We start from the raw sequence: 20,940 nt of genomic DNA on the forward strand, positions 1-20,940 counted from the left end.
AAGCAATTTTCATAGTTTTTTAAAATAGCATTATTCTGACTGATAATATTACAAAACTGAAGAAAAAATTAAAAAAACATATTTTCCAACTTGGATTTTAAGGCCGTATTGCATGTAGTACACTCGGCACATATGTGTGCAAAATACAATTACAGTTTTATTATGTTTCGGTTAATAGTCCTTGTAGTATTGAATATTTACTTGCACCAAGTCATCATCAAACATTTTTTTCAAACAATTCAGGGGGTTTAGGTAAAATTTTGTGATAACATGCTGAAATAGTAGGCTCAGGGTCTGGCTTTACCCATTTCACTGAAGGCTTAATACATCTGCATGTTACAATAACGCAAGTGCAATATCGTCTTCGCTATCTAAAACAGTGGAACTACAATTTCGAAAAAGCTCAGCATCATCCTTTAATAAAAGAGGTGGTAATTTTTTAAAATTAGCTTCATTTTCATGTCCAGAATCTTCATCTGCAATGTAATTATTCACACCATCGACGGGTACAGTTGCGATATCATAAGAATCCTTCAAAAATTTGTCTAATTTTTCTTCTAAGACATTTATTATATAATTTAGTGTTAAAAATTTTAAAAATCTGTAAAAAAAATATTTTTTTTACACATTTTTTTACACACATATGCCGAACGTACTACGTAAGTAAATATATCAGCTAAAATCACATATAATTCGTTTTTTTACATACTTTTGCTACGTATTAGTTTTTACAACTCTTATAATTAAAATAAAATAGATAAGCAACAACAATAAAATAGGCATATAAAACTTTTTTGTGCCGATTGTATGACATCTTCACACATTTGCAAATTTCACAAAACTAAGATGTTTGATCCCAAAAAATCCGTACATGCAATTACACTAGACAGAACTTATTAAAGTATGCTTTGTTCATCGTAGTGTTCTGTAGCGGCTCACCAAATTTATAAGAAAATTTAACGAAAAATAGACACTGGAACCTAAAAAATAAGTTACTACATGTAGTACGCTCGGCATATCTGGGTTAAGTCGTTCTTTCTTTCATCTGAAAGAGCACATTTCATTCATTCATTTGGAATTTTTGTTGTTGAAAAATATTGCATAGTCTTGTGGTAAATGGCTACCTGCGAAACCCTTTTTCTGTAAAAGCGATTGGGAGTGCTAACGATAGCTCGAGAACGGATGGACCGATCTAAGTATATTTTTGTGGACGTTTTAAGAACCTAATAATCTTGTCTTTAAGTGAAACAGAAAATTAAAAAATTCAATTTAAAAAAATGTGAGCTGTGAAAGACAAAATTTCGATTTTAACGAAAAAATTTACCGTTGTTTGACCAAAAATCGAGAAAAAAATAAAAAAAACCTGTCTCGTTTAATGACAAGCTTTTTATGTATATAACAAGCTAACCAAACGTGGATTGGTCAATTCGTTATCGTTGACACCGACTTCAAAAATGCCATTTGGAGAAACTCGCGTTTAAAGTTTAAATGCTACATACAAATCACAATAAATTGTTCCCTTTCAATATTCATATCTCAGGCAATTTTGCTCCGATCGAGTAGAATTTTTTGCAGCATACTCTAATTATGTAATGATAATACTCTAATAATGTAATTTAAAATAAGCCAAAACATTTTTTCGGTTTTTTGAAGGTGACAAGAAGAGGTAACCCCTTAATATATGAAAAAATACATGTCTTCACATACATACATAAAATGGCAATATATATATAAAACATATGACTTTCCACGGAATAGTATTGAAGTTTGACAAAGAAAATCTTTACTTTCATTAATTTCGTAAAAATAACCAAATTCCCAGCAAAAACCCAGCAAAATGTTCGATGCCAAAGATGTCATTCAATGATGGGTGCAAGTGAGCTGGCATGTCATCTTTTTAGCATCTTCATCGATGAATTTTATATGAGCGTGGACCCCAAAAGATGCTATTCATTTTTGGACCCAAAGCGTCCCAGCAAAATGTTCGATGCCAAAGATGCTATTCAAGAATGGGTGCGAGTGAAATGGAATGTCATTTTTTCAGCATCTTCACTCATTCTTTTTACAAGAGCGTGACCCCCAAAAGATGCAATTTATTTTCAGATCCTAAGCATGTCATCTTTACTAACTCGATGGAATGGCATCTTCAACAATTCTTTGGCATGGCATCTTAACCAATGCCCAAGAATAGCATTTTCACAAATCTTTGGCATGTCATTTTCACGTCTTGTTCGGAAAATGGAAAATGCTGTATTGAAAAATGATTTTAATTTTTTTTTTATTTTATTAATTCAAAGGAATTAATGAAATAACTATAATTTATTTATCAACATACAGTTTACATCTATAATTGCAGTTTGTTCTCGATGTTGTAACAGTAGTTAATATGTTTTCTCATTTTTCTGCTTAATCTGACTCTGGGTCTATCAGTCGTAAGAATGTGGCTATTTCGCTATTTGTATGGTTTGTAACCACAAAGCTGCAAACTTAAGTTTCTTAGCAGGGTTGGTAGGACAATTGAAAAGGAGCAGTGTGTCGTGTCATCAGTACTTGCCCTATAGGAATTTTGACGGCTGCACCATCCCGAGCGTATTGACGCAAAACTACTCTGGTTTGTCCTGACAGCTGGCGCTTCTCAGCTGCGATAGATGGTGGATGTTCTCCAAGGACCGCATTCACACGATAACTGTTTACTGCATCTGTGACTGCATTCGTGTGAATGCTACTTAAACCTGGTTGAAAGGCTTGTTGATCTAGAGGTTCTCTCTTGTAACGTTAGACTTCTCTTTCTAGATTATGAGCACGGCTTGCTCTGAGTGAGTCCTCTGCTAATACGGAGATGGCCTTCAGCGCAGTTGTTGTGCTGCTTACGAATCCTGGAAAGTTATTTCTGATGCTGGAAGAACTATAGCCACAAGGGTCCTTGCTACGGGCGACAAAAGCGAAATCGGTTTGTAAGATTCACCTTTGCTGTCATCCTTTTCGGGCTTCAGTAGCTGGCCTATTTTCCAGACTTCGGGAACGATGTGTTTGGCAAGCAACAGGTTGTAAATTTAAGTGAGAAACTTGACTTCCGGCCGTCCCAGCTGTTGCAGTCTAAACAACGCCGCTGCACGCAACAGAGTTTACTGATTTGATTCATCTTACAAAAGGATTTTACTTCCCATCAGTGCAGTGCATATTTCGACATTGACTCCAACTGCAGATTACTATTTCGTGAATTTTATTTTACAACGTTTTGGAAATGTTTGTTGTTTTGTCGGGATCTACAAATCGACTTGTTGAGCAGGGTTCTCTAGAGCAGGCAAGGAAACTTTTATAATTGGCCTGTTCCTTTACTTTAAAAATGGTAAAAGTGGTGAACTGTTCTCATATAAATTGTATGCTTTTAAAATTAAGGAAACACTTTGCGGGTAAAAAATTGGTAACCTCAGGCACGTAAAGGAACACAACTAATACCAAAGAGTGCAGTCCGAGTCTACTTTTAGCTCAATGGTTGGGACTTCCTAGCATAATAAATCTTACATTGCTTTAAACGTACATATTTAGATAAATAAAAGAATATATACATATGTTAATATAAAAACACAAAATTCATCTCTATTGGATCGATGGAATGGGTTCAAATGCTAAGGAAAAGATCGGATCTATCACGACTTCCTTTGAATTGGTTCAAATGCTGATGAAACGATCGGATCTTTCACGACTTCCTTCGAATGGGTCCAAATGCTGATGAAAAGATCGGATCTTTCACGACTTCATTTGAACCAATGCAAAAGATCCAGTGAAATCATGGCATCTCATGGAAACACTTCCATAAAATTTTGCTGGGGTGTTATTAACAATGCTTTGACATGTCATTTTCACCAATGCTTTGGCATGTCATTTTCACCAACCCTTTGCAATGACATTATCATTACGACGAGAGTTTTAACAAAGTTGTTTGTGATTTCCAGTCTCCGACAACATCAAACCTATTGTAAATAATTAATCTTATATATTTAGAAAAATTTGTATAAATAAAAACACAAAATTCGTCTCTATTGGATCGATGGAATGTGTTCAAATGCTGATGAAAAGATCGGGTCTTTCACGACTTCCTTTGCATAGGTTCAAATGCTGATGAAAAGATCGGATCGTTCCCGACTTCCTTTGCATTGGTTCAAAGGCTAATGAAAATATCGGATCTTTCACGACTTCGTTTAAACCAATGCAAAAGATGCCATGAAATCACGTCATCGCATGAAACCCCTTCCTTCAAATTTTGCTGGGAATTTTTGCAAGTTGTGCATGTGGAGTTATGATTTCATTACATCCTTCGAAGCAGTCCACACGAAGTTATGAAAAATGCACTCCGTTGGATATAATTTATAAGCAGTTGCTTTAGAGATCCCTACAAAAAAAGGTTGATCCCTACCCGACGCTGGCGAAATCATTTCTTCCAAATTAAAAAAGTGTGTATACATTTGTTTTAAAATAAAGAAATAAAAACTTAAGTTGCGAACATTTTTGCGGTAATTCACGAGACGGAAATTTTTAATGGAGTGGAGTTGGAGTCCATGTCGAAAGCTGAACTAGTGATGATAAAGAACGGACGAAGTAAGCTCAAATGAGATTGCATTTAATGGAAAATTTTTTATTTGTGTTTATATAATAAATTTGCATTTTATTTATTCTGGGATAATTCGCAATGGCTTGCATTTTTATTGCATATTTAGATTGATTAAAAACGCAATCCGAAGAATGCCTTTAAATTCAATCCAAAGCACTGCATCAAAAGCGATGATTTGGATCGAAAATGGAGTGCATCCTAGCTGCGCGCTCTCTTGTAAAATTCATAAGTGAATTCATAGAAAAATATGTACTCCAACGGCGCTTGTACTGTACAGTTGTAGTGATTCAACTGCATCCACGGATGTAAACTGTTTGCTGGGTATGTATACAACGGTTCACTATGAATGATCTTTATTCACTATCATGCATCAACACGCATAGCAAAAATTAAGCAAATTTGTTCTCCGATTGTTCTCATTTTTTCGTTCGTACTTCCTCAACATCGGCACATCAGTAACTACACAGCTGATTTGCCAACAATCAGCTGATTTGCCAACACAGAACAATTAATCCGCCATTAAAGGAACTAAACAAGCAAAAAGTTTGTATTTTATTAAAAATAAAAAGAAAATGACACGAAAAATTAAACTTTCCAGTTGCAAAATGGTTCTCCAAAACAACAAAACAATTCACTTGCTTATTTTCACAATAAAATTGTTTTCAATTTGACCAAAAACAAAAATCACCAAATAATTAAAAACAGCTGATTTATTGTTTTCAGGAAGAAGAAGAGTTGCAAATACTTGCTAGGAGAAATTTGTCCAGTAAGAATTTGCAAACTCTCAGTAAAAGAACTGCCAAAATGTCTCTCTGGAAACGCTCTTTAGCTGTACTTGTGTTAACAGATGACTTCCATATCGTCATTTGCTTTGTGTTGTTTAAACTTCGTCAAAATATTTCAGTTGCACACTCATGCATTGTTCCCCCAAGATGCAACTAAATGTATCAGAAATAAAAATGATACATGTTTGCTTTTTATCTGCTTGATGTTTTAAAATACGTAGCTTCGTAGTTGTTAATTGCAACGGCGTTAGAAACATAATACTTCGCAGATTTTCAGTCATTTGTAAAGCAACTGACAATACGGAAGTCAGCCTTTATTACACATTTTAGGGTAACCAGACAAACCTAACATGGTCAGCTAATTCTGTGTAACATTTGATTGAGCTTAGACCATTTATTATGTCGCAATTTAACCTTTTGTTAGTGAATGTTTCACCACAGCCGAAAATGCATGCCTCTTAAGAAAAAAATAGTGGAGGCGTCAACATAATAATGTCTGTAATTATATTCAAATGGACAAAACTTCAATAAAATCTTTGTTATGATGGTAGAGAGTATTCAGATCACATTAGAAAAAAAAAATTATAAGAAATATTGAATAAAATAAAGAGGTTATGTGATTTTAGGTTATTATAATAGGCATGGTTTGAAGTGCGTACGTTTTTGGCATGCGGGCAATTAGGTAATAATTAGACAAGAACCAATTTATTTAAGCAGTATATTTTTTTACTTCTTTATGCAAAAGTAATTGGAATATGGACAAATAGGCTGACTTCCGTATCGTCAATTGCTTGACAAATGACAGCAAATGTGTGAAGTATTATGTTTCTTAACGTCGTAGTACTCAACAACTGCCAAGGTACGTGTTTCAAAATCAAAAATACGCATTTTTAAAACAGGTAAAAAGTTATTTATGAGTGTGCAACAGAAATATTTTGACGAGGTTTAAAAAATACAAAGCAAATGGCAATACGGAAGTCAGCCATAGTATAAATACTATTGACCTTTTAAAAAAATTAGTTTATGTTATAAACAAATCTAAAAATAAAAATTTTCAATGAATTCCAAGTGATAACAAAATCCATAATTTATTTACTTTTTACAAGCAATATGTCCTCGGAAAGTAAACAAGATCACTGTTTCCCACAAAGACACCAAATTCGCCAACAATTGTAATTGAGAGAGAAAAAAAAATTCCATCTCCCACGCATTCGGAATAGGGCTGAATACGTTAGGAACATATTTGCCTTATTCTACTGTGTCTGTTCCTTTACATTTATCTGTACACCACAAAATTCCACCTAAATTAATACGTGTTATGGTGAACCGCAACTCAGCAATCCGTAATTTACCATATACACATATGACTAAAATAGTAAGTACATCATATGTTACTTTTGAAAGTGGTAAAACCGGCAAACATAGTAAAAGTTGTAAACTGCTTCCATATGAATTGTATGGTGTCAGAAGTAAAGGAAAGCTTTCCGAGTAAAAAGTGGTAAAACTTGAAGATTCTTGTACGTAAAGGAACATAACTATAGTTTGTGTTTGATGTTGTGCTTCACATTCAGTTTTTTCTCGAAAAAGATGTGATCTGCTTTAGATTTCAAAACTTCTATTTGTAATCAATGATGCAACAAACATAAAAACGAAAAAAATGGTAACACTTTATTTCTGTGCCACTTTTATCTAAAAGTCCAAAATTTGGTTGGCAAAAAAAAAACAATTTGGATTTTTTATATTTACCTATAATCGAGTAAATTTTTATAACCCAGCAAAATAAATTGGAAGTAGTGCAATGTAGACTAGTTCCTTCAAGGCATGTTTTGATGCAGTTCAAACGGAGTCGTGAAAGATGCACTCCATTCCTTACATTATAACCGCATTCGGATGCGATCCAATAAATTATATCCTTTCCTCACATTTTAACAGCATCTTGATGCAGTTCAATCGGATTCGTGAAAAAGGCACTCCAATTCCTTACCTTTTAACGGCATTTGGATGCGATCCAACGATTGACATCCATTTCTTACATTTAAATTGCATCCGGATGCAGTTCAAGGGAGTCGTGAAAATGGCACTCCGTTCGATACATTTTACAAGCAGTTGCTTAGCAGTTGCAAGCAAGCAATTTGTAGATACCTACAACTACAGAATTTTTTCAAAGATAGAAAACGTGTGCATCAATTTCTAAAATTTTTATATAAAATAAAAAAATACAACCAAAAGTTGGGAACATTTTTACGGTAACTCACGAGCAGAAAATTTCCTAATGAAGTGCTCTTGGAGTACTTGTCGAAATCTCAACTGGTGATGGGAAGACAATACAAGAACCCCTTTAGCAGATGAAGCAAAAACATTTCAGCTTGGATTAAATGGAGAGCGGGCGAAACAAACTCAGTTGCGATTGAATTTAATGAAGAAATTTCATAATCTGTGTTAATGTAATAATGTTCTTATTATTCTTGTTTTACACAAACAATAAATTCTTTTAATTATTCCGAAGAGTGCCTTTAAATTCCATCGAAAGCACTGCATCAAAACACGTGCTAACCCTAAAGGGTTAGTTAAAATGCGATTCCAAAGGGATAGTTAAGATGCAGTGATATGGAGTGCATCTTTCAGTAGTCACGCTCTTGTAAAAATCATTAGTGAAAATGCATAATTTGATGCACTTCCAGATCACTTGTACATATCGCTCATTTACTCAAAGAGTGACACATCTAAAAAAAAACAGTTTAGAGAAAAACGCGTTTTAAGTTGGCGATGAAATTTGACTTCTCGATTATTGCACAAAAGCTAAAATAACTACTTGGACCCTATTTTGCAAACAGCTATAACAAGAATGATTTGAAGTGTTCTAATTCTTCATAAACTAAAAAAAACTTTTGTGTTGAATGATGCGAAACTCGTAGTAAATGAGCTGTAACTCGTCGAGTTTTAGAGATATCAATATGAAAATTTGACACATGATGAAGTAAAAGTCGTAGAAAAAATAGAAATTGCTAACTCAGAAAACGCATGTTTTGAGTTATGCCACCCTTTGAGTAAATGAGCGATATGATTTAACTACATCTTTGGAGGCAAACATTTTGCTGGGAAAGGAAACCAAATTAAAATAAAAATTAATTGATGGATGGGTCGAAATGAGCTCTTTATCTGTATTTCACGTGAAAAGAGCTTTCATATTTCAAGAAAGAACTTTGTGTGTTCGTTTACTCAACATTTGTACAATTTTTACTGGATGTTGCTCGTTTACTCTACAGTACAATTCAAAATACCTTAGCCGATTACAAGAAGTTACTGAACTTGTACAAATTTGTACGAATTGTTGAGTAAACGAACATACCTTTATAAGAACTTTAAACTTTACCACAAACAATGCAAATCATATGAATTAGGGGTCGATCATCGATAACAATTATCGTTGATTGGCGTTGCCAATTGTCAAAATTGATCCACGTATGGCAACACTCAACTGAAGTTGCGAATCGGCGGAATCGGTTGACGAAACGGCTGTTTTTCAGCAACCACCAATTTTCAGTTGCAGTGAACATTTTCGAAGAAACAAGAAGTAAAATAGAAGGAAAAATAAACATTTTGTTAACAATTATTGATTCTTTGCATCATTAATTAATTTTGTGTATCAATATGGTGAAAATAACGACAAAGCAACAGTTCGAAATATTAATTGATAAACTGAGTGAAAATCCAAACTTAGCCCGAGGAGTTCGGGTTTTTGGTGACAGCGGATGAAGCGTGGAGGTCCATTTCGGACAGTTTAAACAGCCATGGACCTCCAACACGAACCCCTGAAGAGTGACAGAGAGTCTGGATTCACTTTAAAGCAAAGTTGAAAAAGAAAATGGCTCAAAATAAAAGAAACTTCAACGCCACTGGTGGTGGTCCATCACAAGAAGTGAATATATCGCCTTTGGAGCAGACAGCAGCAAATCTTTTGCAAATGAATTTGGTGACAAATCCAGTAGGTTTAGTTTATGGTATTGTGGAATCATGGGGAATTACATTTTCTTCATCATCAAAAAATAATTCCACCGAACTTATCATTTTTTGGGACAGCAAATAAAACTTCACGATCCGAAGATTCAATGGCCAGGTTATATTCCAATCTTGTACTTTGTTTACATTTACAAAATCCACTCGATTTCAACTGTCAATTCCATTGCGTATACGTCAAATGAAAACTCATCTGAAATCGATTGGATTTCATTTGACGTTTGAGCAATGGAATTGACAGTTGAAATCGAGTGGATTTCGTAAATGTAAACCAAGCATTGGGTTGTTTCCAAATTTGCTCGAAAACTCAGCCAAAATATTAAAATATTGTCCAGAATACACAAAAGAGTTATCCAAAGCGCAAATTATTTTTAAAATATTTTTTTTTTTGGCGAATAGAGGTCACAAGTTTGAAAAAACACTGATCGATAACATGTTTATCGACCACCCAGTTGAGTTGACATTAATGGTACAACATTTCATCTCAGTCGCGCAGACAACTGACAACGCAACTCAAGTTTAGCGGCAATGCAAGATCGACCCATTCGTCTTTATTAGAGTTGGGCAATCTAGTTCCTTTTCCCAAAAAGAACTAGTCCTTTAATATAGTTCCAAATAGTTCCGAGAGCGATATACAGTATGCAAAGTTCATATTCGTACACCCCTAAAAAATGAATAAAATCGTTATTAATTCCATATTTTATGTGCAAATATGAAATAATTGATGGGAATTACCATAACGAAGAAAGATTTAAGAATAACAAAATAGTAGTAAATAACAAAATAAAAGTAAAAACCAAAAATGTGTTTACTTTACCTAAGCCCGGATTACGTTTCTTTGCATTTCCAAACGCTGACAACATTTATTTTCCTATTAAACCTCGAATATTGGTACAGAAAGACTGCGATTAGCTAATTTCGTCCAAAATTCGGGAATAAATTGCAATAGTTAATCATATCTAGCACATTTTTCTTAATTATTTCAAATATTCGTTCGACTTTTTATTCATGCAAAATTTTTGATAAAATTACCGTTATTTGTACATATTTCCATAGCAGAGGCATACCAAAAGAAGAAAAGAACAAAAATTTGCGGTATTTTGCTTTGAAAATCCTTAAAAACTTTAAATATATAATGCTTATAGGAGTACGAATACGAACTTTGCCAACCACACAGGAGCCATCTATAACTAAATGACGGAATAAATGAACAATTTGTTTTGTTATTCTTAAATCTCTCTTCTTTATGGTAATTTCTATCAATTATTTCACATTTGCACATAAAATATGGAATTAATAACGATTTTATTAATTTTCTAGAGGTTTACGAATATGAACTTTGCATACTGTACATAGTTCAATGAATCTTTCTCTTTCATCGTTCTTTCTGTTGTCTGTATAGTTTAAGGCCTCTTTTTTCAACTTTTGGTGGAAGAATTGACATAAACTATGTAAAGAGGATGTGATGTGATTTACGTTTATTTAGCAATGTGGCCGCATCTGAATGATGAACGAACCATAAAAACAAATACAAAATAGCTTTGTTCCTTTACTTTTTTAATGGTAAAAGAGAAAACTGTCAAAATTACTCTCTCATTTGATAACAAAAATTAATAGAATTATTAGATCATTTTTAAACTATTAATTCAGAAGAACAACTAACCCTACAGTTTTTACAATCAAAATAAGTGTTCGGCGTAGACGTTTTTGTGGTCGTTGGCGTAGTCGTTGTCGTAGGGATATTTTTTGGTACCACGTAACATTTGCGACAACGACAATTTTTTCTTATACAAAATTAAAAAACTATATTTTTTTTTAATTGTAAAACAATTCGTTTGAAATCATCTCTTAAACAAAAACTAAGAAACTTGCATGAGGACTCTAACAGATGTTCAATATAAAGTTTGTCATCTGATAAAAACACGAAATTTATCTTATGCAAATGAATAAAAGTAGTAAAGTTTGTATTATAGTTATTATTAGACTGCGGAATCCTATGCAAATGCATATATGGTTAGGATGGTCGTAGAGAAAATTTGACTAGACAGAAACTCGTTTTATTACAAAATAAAACGAATTAGGCCCAGAAATTTTTGCATATTCTGCATATCGTGCATTTTTTTGACATACTTGTACATATCTGCATAAAATGAGCATATGCAAAACCATATGCAAAAATATATTCAAGGATTTGTGGTCTAAATATCCCACCGAAGTGGCTGAAATTTGGTATTAAGTCTTCGTTAGAGGTATGCAACTTTACAACTGAAATCTGTCCGCATAGGTCCACGTCTTCATATAGCCCCCATAGAACGGTACTTACCGATATGCGGTATTTTGAAAGTTGTAGCCTCAATATCCCACCGAAATGACTGAAATTTGGTATTAAGTCTTCCTTGGGGGTATAAAACTTTCCACCTGAAATTTGTCGGAATAGGTTCACGTCTTCGTATAGCCCCCACAGAACGGTACCTCCGGATTTCTGGTATTTTGAAGGTTGTGGCCTCAATATCCCTCCGAAATGGCTGAAATTTGGTATTAAGTCTTCCTTGGGGGTATAAAACTTCCCACCTGAAATTTCTCGGTATAGGTTCACGTCTTCATATAGCCCCCATAGAACGGTACCTCCGGATTTCTGGTAATTTGAAGGTTGTGGCCTCAATATCCTTCCGAAATGGCTGAAATTAGGTATTAAGTCTTCCTTGGGGGTAAACAACTTTCAACCTAAAATTTGTCGGTTTAGGTTCAGGCCTTCATATAGCCCCCATAGAGCGATACCTCCGGATGTCTGGTATTTTGAAGTTTGTGGCCTCAATATCCCTCCGAAATGGCTGAAATTTGGTATTAAGTCTTCCTTGTGGGTATAAAATTTTCCACCTGAAATTTGTCGGTATAGGTCCACGTCTTCAAATGGCCACCATAGGACGGTACCTCCCGGTTTCTGGTATTTTGAAAGTTGTGCTCTCAATATCCCTCCGAAATGGCTGAAATTTAGTATTCACCCTTATTACGGTTGGCGTTGTCGTATCCAAAATTACAAACTGACGTGTCGTAACGTCTAATTGGTATTATGTATGTATTTGTACAAAAAAATACAAATTTAGATTTTTAAAGAATTATTTTGGTAACAAAAATTAATAGAATTATTAGTAGATCATTTTTAAGCTATTAATTCAGAAGAACAACTAATCCTACAGTTTTTAAAATCAAAATAAGTGTTCGGTGTAGACGTTTATGTGGTCGTTGGCGTAGTCGTTGTCGTAGGGATATTTTTTGGTACCACTTAACATTTACGAAAACAACAATTTTTTTCTCATACAAAATTAAAAAAAAATATATATATTTTTTTAATTGTAAAACAATTCGTTTGAAATCATCTCTTAAACAAAAACTAAGAAATTTGCATTGCATGAATCGTTATATGAGGACTCTAACAGATTTTGAATAGAAAGTTTGTCATTTAATAAAAACACGAAATTTATCTTATGCAAATGAATAATAGTAGTAAAGTTTGTATTTCTTATAGTTATTTTCTAATATAATATATGCTTTACCACCAATGAAACCAGGTGACGTAATTTGGTGACTATGTGGGTTCGAGTCCTTGGCTTTCCTTTTTCACTTGCAAATAATTTCAGATCATCAAGCTTAACTCTAAACGAGAAAATTAACAAAAATCATTAAAAATGATCTTCGCCCTAAAAAGGCAAAATTTCAAAAAAATAAAAAACAGGCTGAGCCCGACTGGGATTTGAACCCACGTCCTTGAAAAACGTATCAAAAAATGTTGTCATGGCGTGTTAGCATTCAAATCCAAAACTCATAACTTCAAAGTCAGCGCAAAAAGCGTTTGTCATGAAGAAAATACATTTCTGTGGCCAAGTATCCGCGTTAATGTACAAAAACACATTTGCATTTGAAAACCGATAAGTTCTAGGACAGAGAAGCCATTACATAGTCGATACGTCCGAAGATTTGCTTTACCACCAATGAAACCAGGTAACGTAATTTGGTGACTATGTGGGTTCGAGTTCTTGGCTTTCCTTTTTCACTTGCAAATAATTTCAGATCATCAAGCTTAACTCTAAACGAGAAAATTAACAAAAATCATTAAAAATGATCTTCGCCCTAAAAAGGCAAAATTTCAAAAAAAAATATTTTAAATTGATTTGTTTTTATTTTTATATGTCGTCGTTTACAAATCGGTCACGATTCTTTCCTCGTATTTCAACGCCATACGTAATACCCATTTGTCGTATTACGCCACACGTAATGCCGATTTGTCGTATGAAAAAAAAATAAAAGTTATATTTAAAACGAGAAATTTGTTCTGGAAATTACGAATGTATTTCTTTCGAATTTTTAAGGATATAACATGCTATAAAAGTCAAAAAATATCGTTGTATATCATTTTTCATTACATAAAAAATTTAACTTACGACTACGCCTACGACAACGTCTACGTCACTTGAACGTCTCCGACTGCGCCAACCCTAATAAGGGTGATTAAGTCTTAGTTGGGGATATAAAACTTTCCACCTGAAATTTATCGGTATAGGTCCACGTCTTAATATAGCCCCCATAGAATGGTACCTCCCGGTTTTCGGTATTTTGAAGGTTGTGGCCTCAATATCCCACCGAAATGACTGAAATTTGGTATTAAGTCTTCCTTGGGGGTAAAAAACTTTCCACCTAAAATTTGTCGGTTTAGGTTCAGGCCTTCATATAGCCCCCATAGAGCGATACCTCCCGATTTTCGGTATTTTGAAGGTTGTGGCTGTGGTTATACATTTCTCTATTTTATTGACTTGTCTGAAGAGAATTTTAAACAGAAAAATCGTACACACAAACATTTTTCTACCTATTATTGAAATATTTGTTGCATAAGAAAATATGTAAAATGCATAAATTTTGCATATGCAAAAATTTATGCATTTTGCATATGTCATATGTTTCGATTGTAATGTAATCAGAAGCCAAAAATATGCCCAGTCTCAAAATTTGACATGAATCGGGCGAAAAATAGGGGTTGCATAAAATTCCGCTATCTAGTTATTATCCAATATATTTTAATAATCATTGCCAAAAACTCTTTTGAAATTGATTTGTTTCTATTTTTATACCCTCAGCATTTATGCTAACGAGGGTATATACACTTTCATACGGGCAAAATGTGCCTCATCGAAATAATGGTTTTAGACCTCAAGTATGTTCGGACGAAATGTGTTTCAGACAATTTGGAGTCGATTGAGCAATGTCCGTCCGTCTGTCTGGCTGGCTGGAGCGCACGATAACTCTCGAACGGATCAACCGATTCGATCCAAAATTTGGCTTTAGTAATATTTTGTCCAAACTTAGTTTAAGCTCGAAGATGGGCTATGTCGGTCCACTCCCTCCAGTACCTCCCCCACAAAAGTTCGAAAATATTCGGAAAATTTCAGCGCACGATAACTCTTGAAGGGACTAACCGATTTGGCCCATACTTTGCACATTGTAAAATTTCTACTAAACTTAGATGAGGTTCCAAAATGGACTCAATCGGTCCACTCCTTCGGGTACCTCCCACACAAAATTTCGGATAAGTTCAGATTAGGACCTGCTCTCGAATCGCTTTGAATTTTGTTGCAACAACTTGTATTCATTGCCCCCCCCCCCCACCATACGACGGTACGAGTTTCATCAGGGGCAAGTCCAGACTTCCTGAGAAAATAGCCTGAAAGATGCAAAAAGCCCCTATAACACCGTGTGACGTGGATGGAGCGCAAGATAACTCTCGAACGGATCTGCCGATTCGGTCCAAAAATTGGCCTTCGTAATATTTTGTCCAAACATAGTTTAGGTTCGAAGATATACCATATCGGTCCACTCCTTCAGGTACCTCCCCCACAAAAGTTCAAAAATGTTCGGAAAAATTGTGCGCACGATAACTCCATACTTTGCACATCCTAATATATCTACCAGATATAGATCAGGTTCGAATATGGACTATATTTGTTTACTCCTTCTGTTACCTCCCACACAAAATTTCGGATAAGTTCACTTTAAGACCTGCACTCGAATCACTTTGATTTTTGTAGAAGCGATTTGCATTCGCTACCTTCATTATGACGGTAAAAGTTTTTTCATGGGCAAGTCCATATTTCTTAGGAAAACAGCCCGAATGGTTTAAAAAAATCCCTATGTCACCATTTGGTCTTCGTCATATTATATCCAAACTTAGTTTCATGGGACAATAGCGGTCCACAACTTCCGGTACTTCTCCCCAATATTTAAAAAATATCACTAAAAAGCTAGGACGATATCACTTGAATGGGGCAACCAATTTGGTCTAAACTTTGGATCTCCAATATTTTGTCAAAATTTAGTTTATCTTCTAAAATGGCCCATATCGGTCCTCCCATAAGGTCCTCCACATAGGTTTAACATTTTGTCGGCAAGCTCAAATGTCCAAAAAGGGCCACAAAATTCTGAAGAGGCCCTAAATACATTCGATCTTTCCGTAGGTGAAAGTTTCACTTCACATTGGCTGAGGGTATATATCTGTCGGCAAAGCCGACTGACTCTTTTTTACTTGTTATATGCTGTCGTTTACAAAATCGGTCACGACTCTTACCTCGTATCTCAACGCCATACGTAATACCCATTTGTCGTATCAAAAAAATAAATGTTATATCTAAAGCGAGAAATGTGAATCGGAGAAGTTTTTGCAAATTACGCAATAAGGCAAAGCGTGTAGTAAGGAGATTTAAGATGTTAGCTCATAAGAGACTTTTTTTGTTGTGAATCAACTAAGCAAATGTGGCCGATTCTGAGGAGTGATGGATGATGCTGATAAGCCTGTTGTTAATGCTGATGATGCTGAGCATCTCAATAATGAATTTGTGCATAATCAGTCTTATAGTGATATTCGTCCTCCATGTATCCCTGATGGCGTTTGTGAAGGTTTTAGTTTCCGTACTTGTTAGTGTTGATGAGGTTGTTGAAGCTTTTGGAGCTATTAAATCAACAGCTGTTGGCCCTGATGGATTTAAGTTGAACTTTTGGAATCTTATGTTTCCCTACGTCTGTGTATATGTTGTTCACATTGTTAATACTGTTCTTTCTACTTCGTTGTTTCCTGCAGATTGGAAGGTGACAAAGATTGTGCCGATTCCAAAGAGTAGCAGTTCTGCTGACTTGAGGCCAATATCAATCATGCCGATTTCGTCGAAGTCGGTCGAGAATGTAATGAAAAAACAAATGGTTGCGTACTTGGAGGAAACAATATGTTAGTAGTATGTAATGATTTTAGGTCTAGTGTTTTATCTGTGAGTAGTGGTGTACCGCAAGGTTCTGTCCTGGGTCCGCTGTTATTCATTATGTACATTAATGACTTGTTTAATTGTATTGCCAGTCGTAGTTTTTTGTCTTTTGCATTCGCTGATGACGTTCAATTGTTATTTCTTGGTGATTTCGTTTTTTGGATGTTCTACAAGATACTATTAGCGTTACTGTTAGTATGTTGGTTGACTGGATGTCAGTGAGTGGCCTGAGTGCCAATACAAATAATACAAAGGCAATGTATTTTGGCAATATTCCTGAAGGATCAATTTCAATTTCCATCTATAATGATGTTGTTAATAAGATTAATTGTCTAGGTGTTATTGTTGATAATAATTTAAGTTTTGAGGCGCATGCTAATTCTGTTGTGTCCAAGGTAAACTTTGTGTTACGAAAATTATACACGTTGGATGTTGGCTTGCCTCGTGCTATTAAAGTGCGTGTGGTACATGCATTGATTATGCCTATTTTGTATGGCCTTGAGGTGTGTAGAGGTACTTGTGGTTATGTTCTCCGTACATTACGTTTGTTGTTGGATAGTCATGCGCTACGTTTATTCTGTTGGTTGGCGGCAACATGTTTGGTCTTATGTCGAAACTTTTCTTGGTTGTAGTTTTAAGAATTTTGTTAACATTAGAAGTTTTCTGTTTTTTTTTTTATAAGATATTCAAATTGCAGATTCCGTTGTGTATCGTTGAATTGTTTTCGTTTGGAAGATTATTGAGAAATGTTCAAATTATTTTACCTAGAATGACACCACTTTTAGATTCTTATTCTTAGTAAGAATTGCCCGTACATTTAATAATTTGCCACCTTCTTAAAGGGTTTGACTGTTCTCTGTGTTCCTTCAAAATGAAGTTGTACATATATGCTCAGTCTCATGATGTCTGAATGAAATCGGGTTCTTTTGTGTTCGTTATATCTACTTTGCATAGCTGGATTAATGAAATACTGTTTTTCTCTTGATCCATTTTGTATTTTCTTTAATAATTAATTTATTTTGATGAAAATTTTTAATATTATGTAATTTGTAATATTATATTATGAAAATTGTAATGTTTGTATTCTTTTTTTATGAGTAGTCTGCATTTTCGAGTTTTTTTAGGAATATTTTTTTTTTGGATTATTATGTATTTATTAGATTTAAGTTCTTATATAAGATTTGAGTGTAGTTTGTGTTAAGTTTGTTTTTGTAACATATACGGCCTTATTTGCTTGGTTACCAATCTTGAAATAAATTAAATTAAAAAAAGGATTTACTCAGCTCTCGCCATCGAAATTACCGTGTCTCGAACACAGCGAAACTGATTGTGAAGTGTTTTGCAGTAACGCTTTGTGTGAGTTCGTTGCACGTGAGGTGCAGAGGTGAATGCCAGAACATGCCCGAATGTTTCTACAAACAGAAGAAAATAAGCTTTTTAAATGATTTTTCAGCAGAGCAACGGTCCAAAACATGCATCCCCATATGTCAAGGATTGGTTCCAGGACAATATAATAAAGTTACTTGAATCGCCTAGACAGTAATCACACATGTGCATTGCTACACAACCGTTCCAAAATAAACATCAAATTTGGAATTTTATACAAAAAATGTGGTATTAAATAACTTTTGAAAATTACCGCAAACTTCTAAGCAATATCCCAAAAAGAATGCAAAAATTAGTTCAAAATAAAGGTGGAAGCACCAAATGTTAATAACATAAACATCCCAAATTACAATCTATCCTAAAACAATTTAATATACTAATATTAAATAATGATTTCCAAAATGTACTTATTCGGGTATGTGATGAAAACCGAATCGACTCGATTTGCAAAATCGAAATGGTATATAATCGGAGTGCCGTTGATGATATATATAGTTTTGCTTCGCAAAAGCCCCTTATTTGAATAATATTTTTAAAATCCATTTCCAATTTCACTAAAATATTCACCAAAAATAGAGATACTCGATTTCGATTTATGGCAAAACGAGTCGAATCGTTTTCCATCACATACCCGATTATTTTGTCCATCAATTTTTACGAATTTTTCCTTAACATCGCATTTAAAAGTTTGTTTATCTTGAAGATTTAGACAAAATTTATTTTTTATTTGTCATTTATGTTGCAAAGCTTAAAATTGAACTGAACTTTGTTTTACAGTGAATACATTTCCTGAATTGAACGAAAAAATGCATACTAATGTTTGTACTTATTATTTTGACCATATGTGTATGTACAGTGGTGGCCAATACATTTGCAACAAAATTGCACGTTTTAGAAAATTTTATTTAAAATAAAATATCGTTTTTAAAGTAAAATTAAGTGTATTTTTTTGCAATTATTTATAGTTCATTGCTTCAATAACAAAAATTTTTGAAAAAATATGAAAATACATAACACGCCTTAAAATCTAGTGGTCAAAACATATGTAACCGAACCAAGTCCCATGCAAAAATCTTCAATATTTTTTAAAATCGTTTGCTTTTGTTTTGGTAAGTTTAATAGTAAATAAACTGTTAAAACTGACATCAGTCGTACGTACTTCTTTGGGGGATTGGAGGGTCATATGGGAGAAGCATGGACATGGACCAAGGGTCAAAAACTTCAAAAGTAATGAAAATTTCTTCAAATGTCAGTTGTCAATTTAACAAAATACAAAGTTTAGAGTACATTTCATATCATGTATTAGCAGAAGTCAGGGTCTCGAAATCATGTGATCGTAGGGATTGGGTCCATATAAGAATGATTGATACTGAATTATTGAAGTTATAACGGGCCGTATCATTCGTTATTCTGGATTCTATAAACCAAGCATGGTCACATTTGGCACGGCGGTGCCGATGATTTTCTGCAATTTACACGCACACGACCCGAATGCCCAGAAAGAGCGTACAAAGGAGAACAAATGTTTTGATTTGTTATTGTTTTACAGCTTGCGTGAATACCAACTTACTAACACAATGTTATAAGTTGCCAATATTTTGAATACATTCATATTTTCTCCGTTCTCTTTTTGGTCATGCATGCTATAAACTTAAATGGTTTTAGAAAGCTCATCAAATGATAACGAAACACAAACATTGAGTATAAAGACACTTCCAGAAAAAAGAAACGCCAGCACCAAATGGAAAATCTTTCAAAACAATTCGTGCTTCCCAGAGCCCATTAACATTACATTATAGTATTTCAAGTAAATTTTTGATTGTATGTCCCAATTTACATTAGGTGAGTTTACTTGCGGCAATTGTCAGTTTGATGGAGAGAGAGGTGAGGTATATGGTAACCCTTTGCCTCTCAACACCCTCTCTCACCCACAAACTGACAATTGCCGCAAGTAAACTCGCCTAATGTAAATTGGGACTATTATTGTTTTTCGAACAATAAACTTTTTTGTCATGTAATTCCATTATAAACACATTTTCTACAAATTTTTGGGATATCCCTCATGCATATTAGCAAAGTCTAATTGTTCTAAAATATTTTAATTTTGGTACCGGCGTTTCCTTTTTCTGGGAGTGTCTATATACTCAATGTTTGTGTTTAGTTATCATAGTTATCATTTGATGAACTTTTTAACTTAATAGAATTCAGAATTTCCAATGATACCGCCCGTTATAACTTCAATAATTCAGTATTGATCATTCTTATATGGACTCAATCCCTATGATCATATGATTTTCGAAACCCAGACTTCTGACTTTAGCTAGTAAACGATACAACTGCACTTTAAATTTTCAATTTTATTAAATTGACAACTGAAATGTGAAAAATTCCATTAGTTTTGCAGTTTTTGACCCTTGCACCCATGTCCATGCTTCTCTTGTACGACCCGCCACACCCCCGAAGAAGTACGTATAACAGATATCAGTTTCAAAGTTTTATTCACTTTGAACTTCTCAAAACAAATCAAACGATTTCAGTCATATAAAAAATGATATTTTACAAAATATTGAGGATTTTTGCATGGGATTTGGTTCAGTTGCATATGTTTTGACCATTAAATTCTAACCGTGTTATTTATTTTCATATTTGTCAACATGTTTGTTGTATACCGTGTCAAAACTTATTATTGTTTTATTTGAAACAATGCACCCTAAATAATTGCATTAAAATACTCAATTTTACTTTCAAAAATAATTTAAATAAAATGTTGTATTTTCCTACAAATATTTAATAATAACACTGTGACACAAAACAGAGGTGAAAATCTGGGGCAGAGATA

The 20,940-nt window shown here is 34.1% G+C and overlaps 2 protein-coding genes across 6 annotated transcripts in view; one reads left to right on the forward strand and one right to left on the reverse strand.

Annotated features, from left to right (window-relative positions):
* Positions 1–20,940, forward strand: part of Pms2 (mismatch repair endonuclease PMS2) — a 65,995-nt gene that overhangs the window by 38,628 nt on the left and 6,427 nt on the right. The window lies entirely within an intron of this gene.
* LOC141387205 (solute carrier family 2, facilitated glucose transporter member 1-like) overlaps positions 1–20,940 on the reverse strand; it is a 39,812-nt gene that overhangs the window by 12,871 nt on the left and 6,001 nt on the right. The window lies entirely within an intron of this gene.

Source organism: Musca autumnalis, unplaced genomic scaffold, assembly GCF_047663935.1.
Source record: "Musca autumnalis isolate F117 unplaced genomic scaffold, ASM4766393v1 scaffold_5, whole genome shotgun sequence".
Classification (NCBI taxonomy): Eukaryota; Metazoa; Arthropoda; class Insecta; order Diptera; family Muscidae; genus Musca; species Musca autumnalis.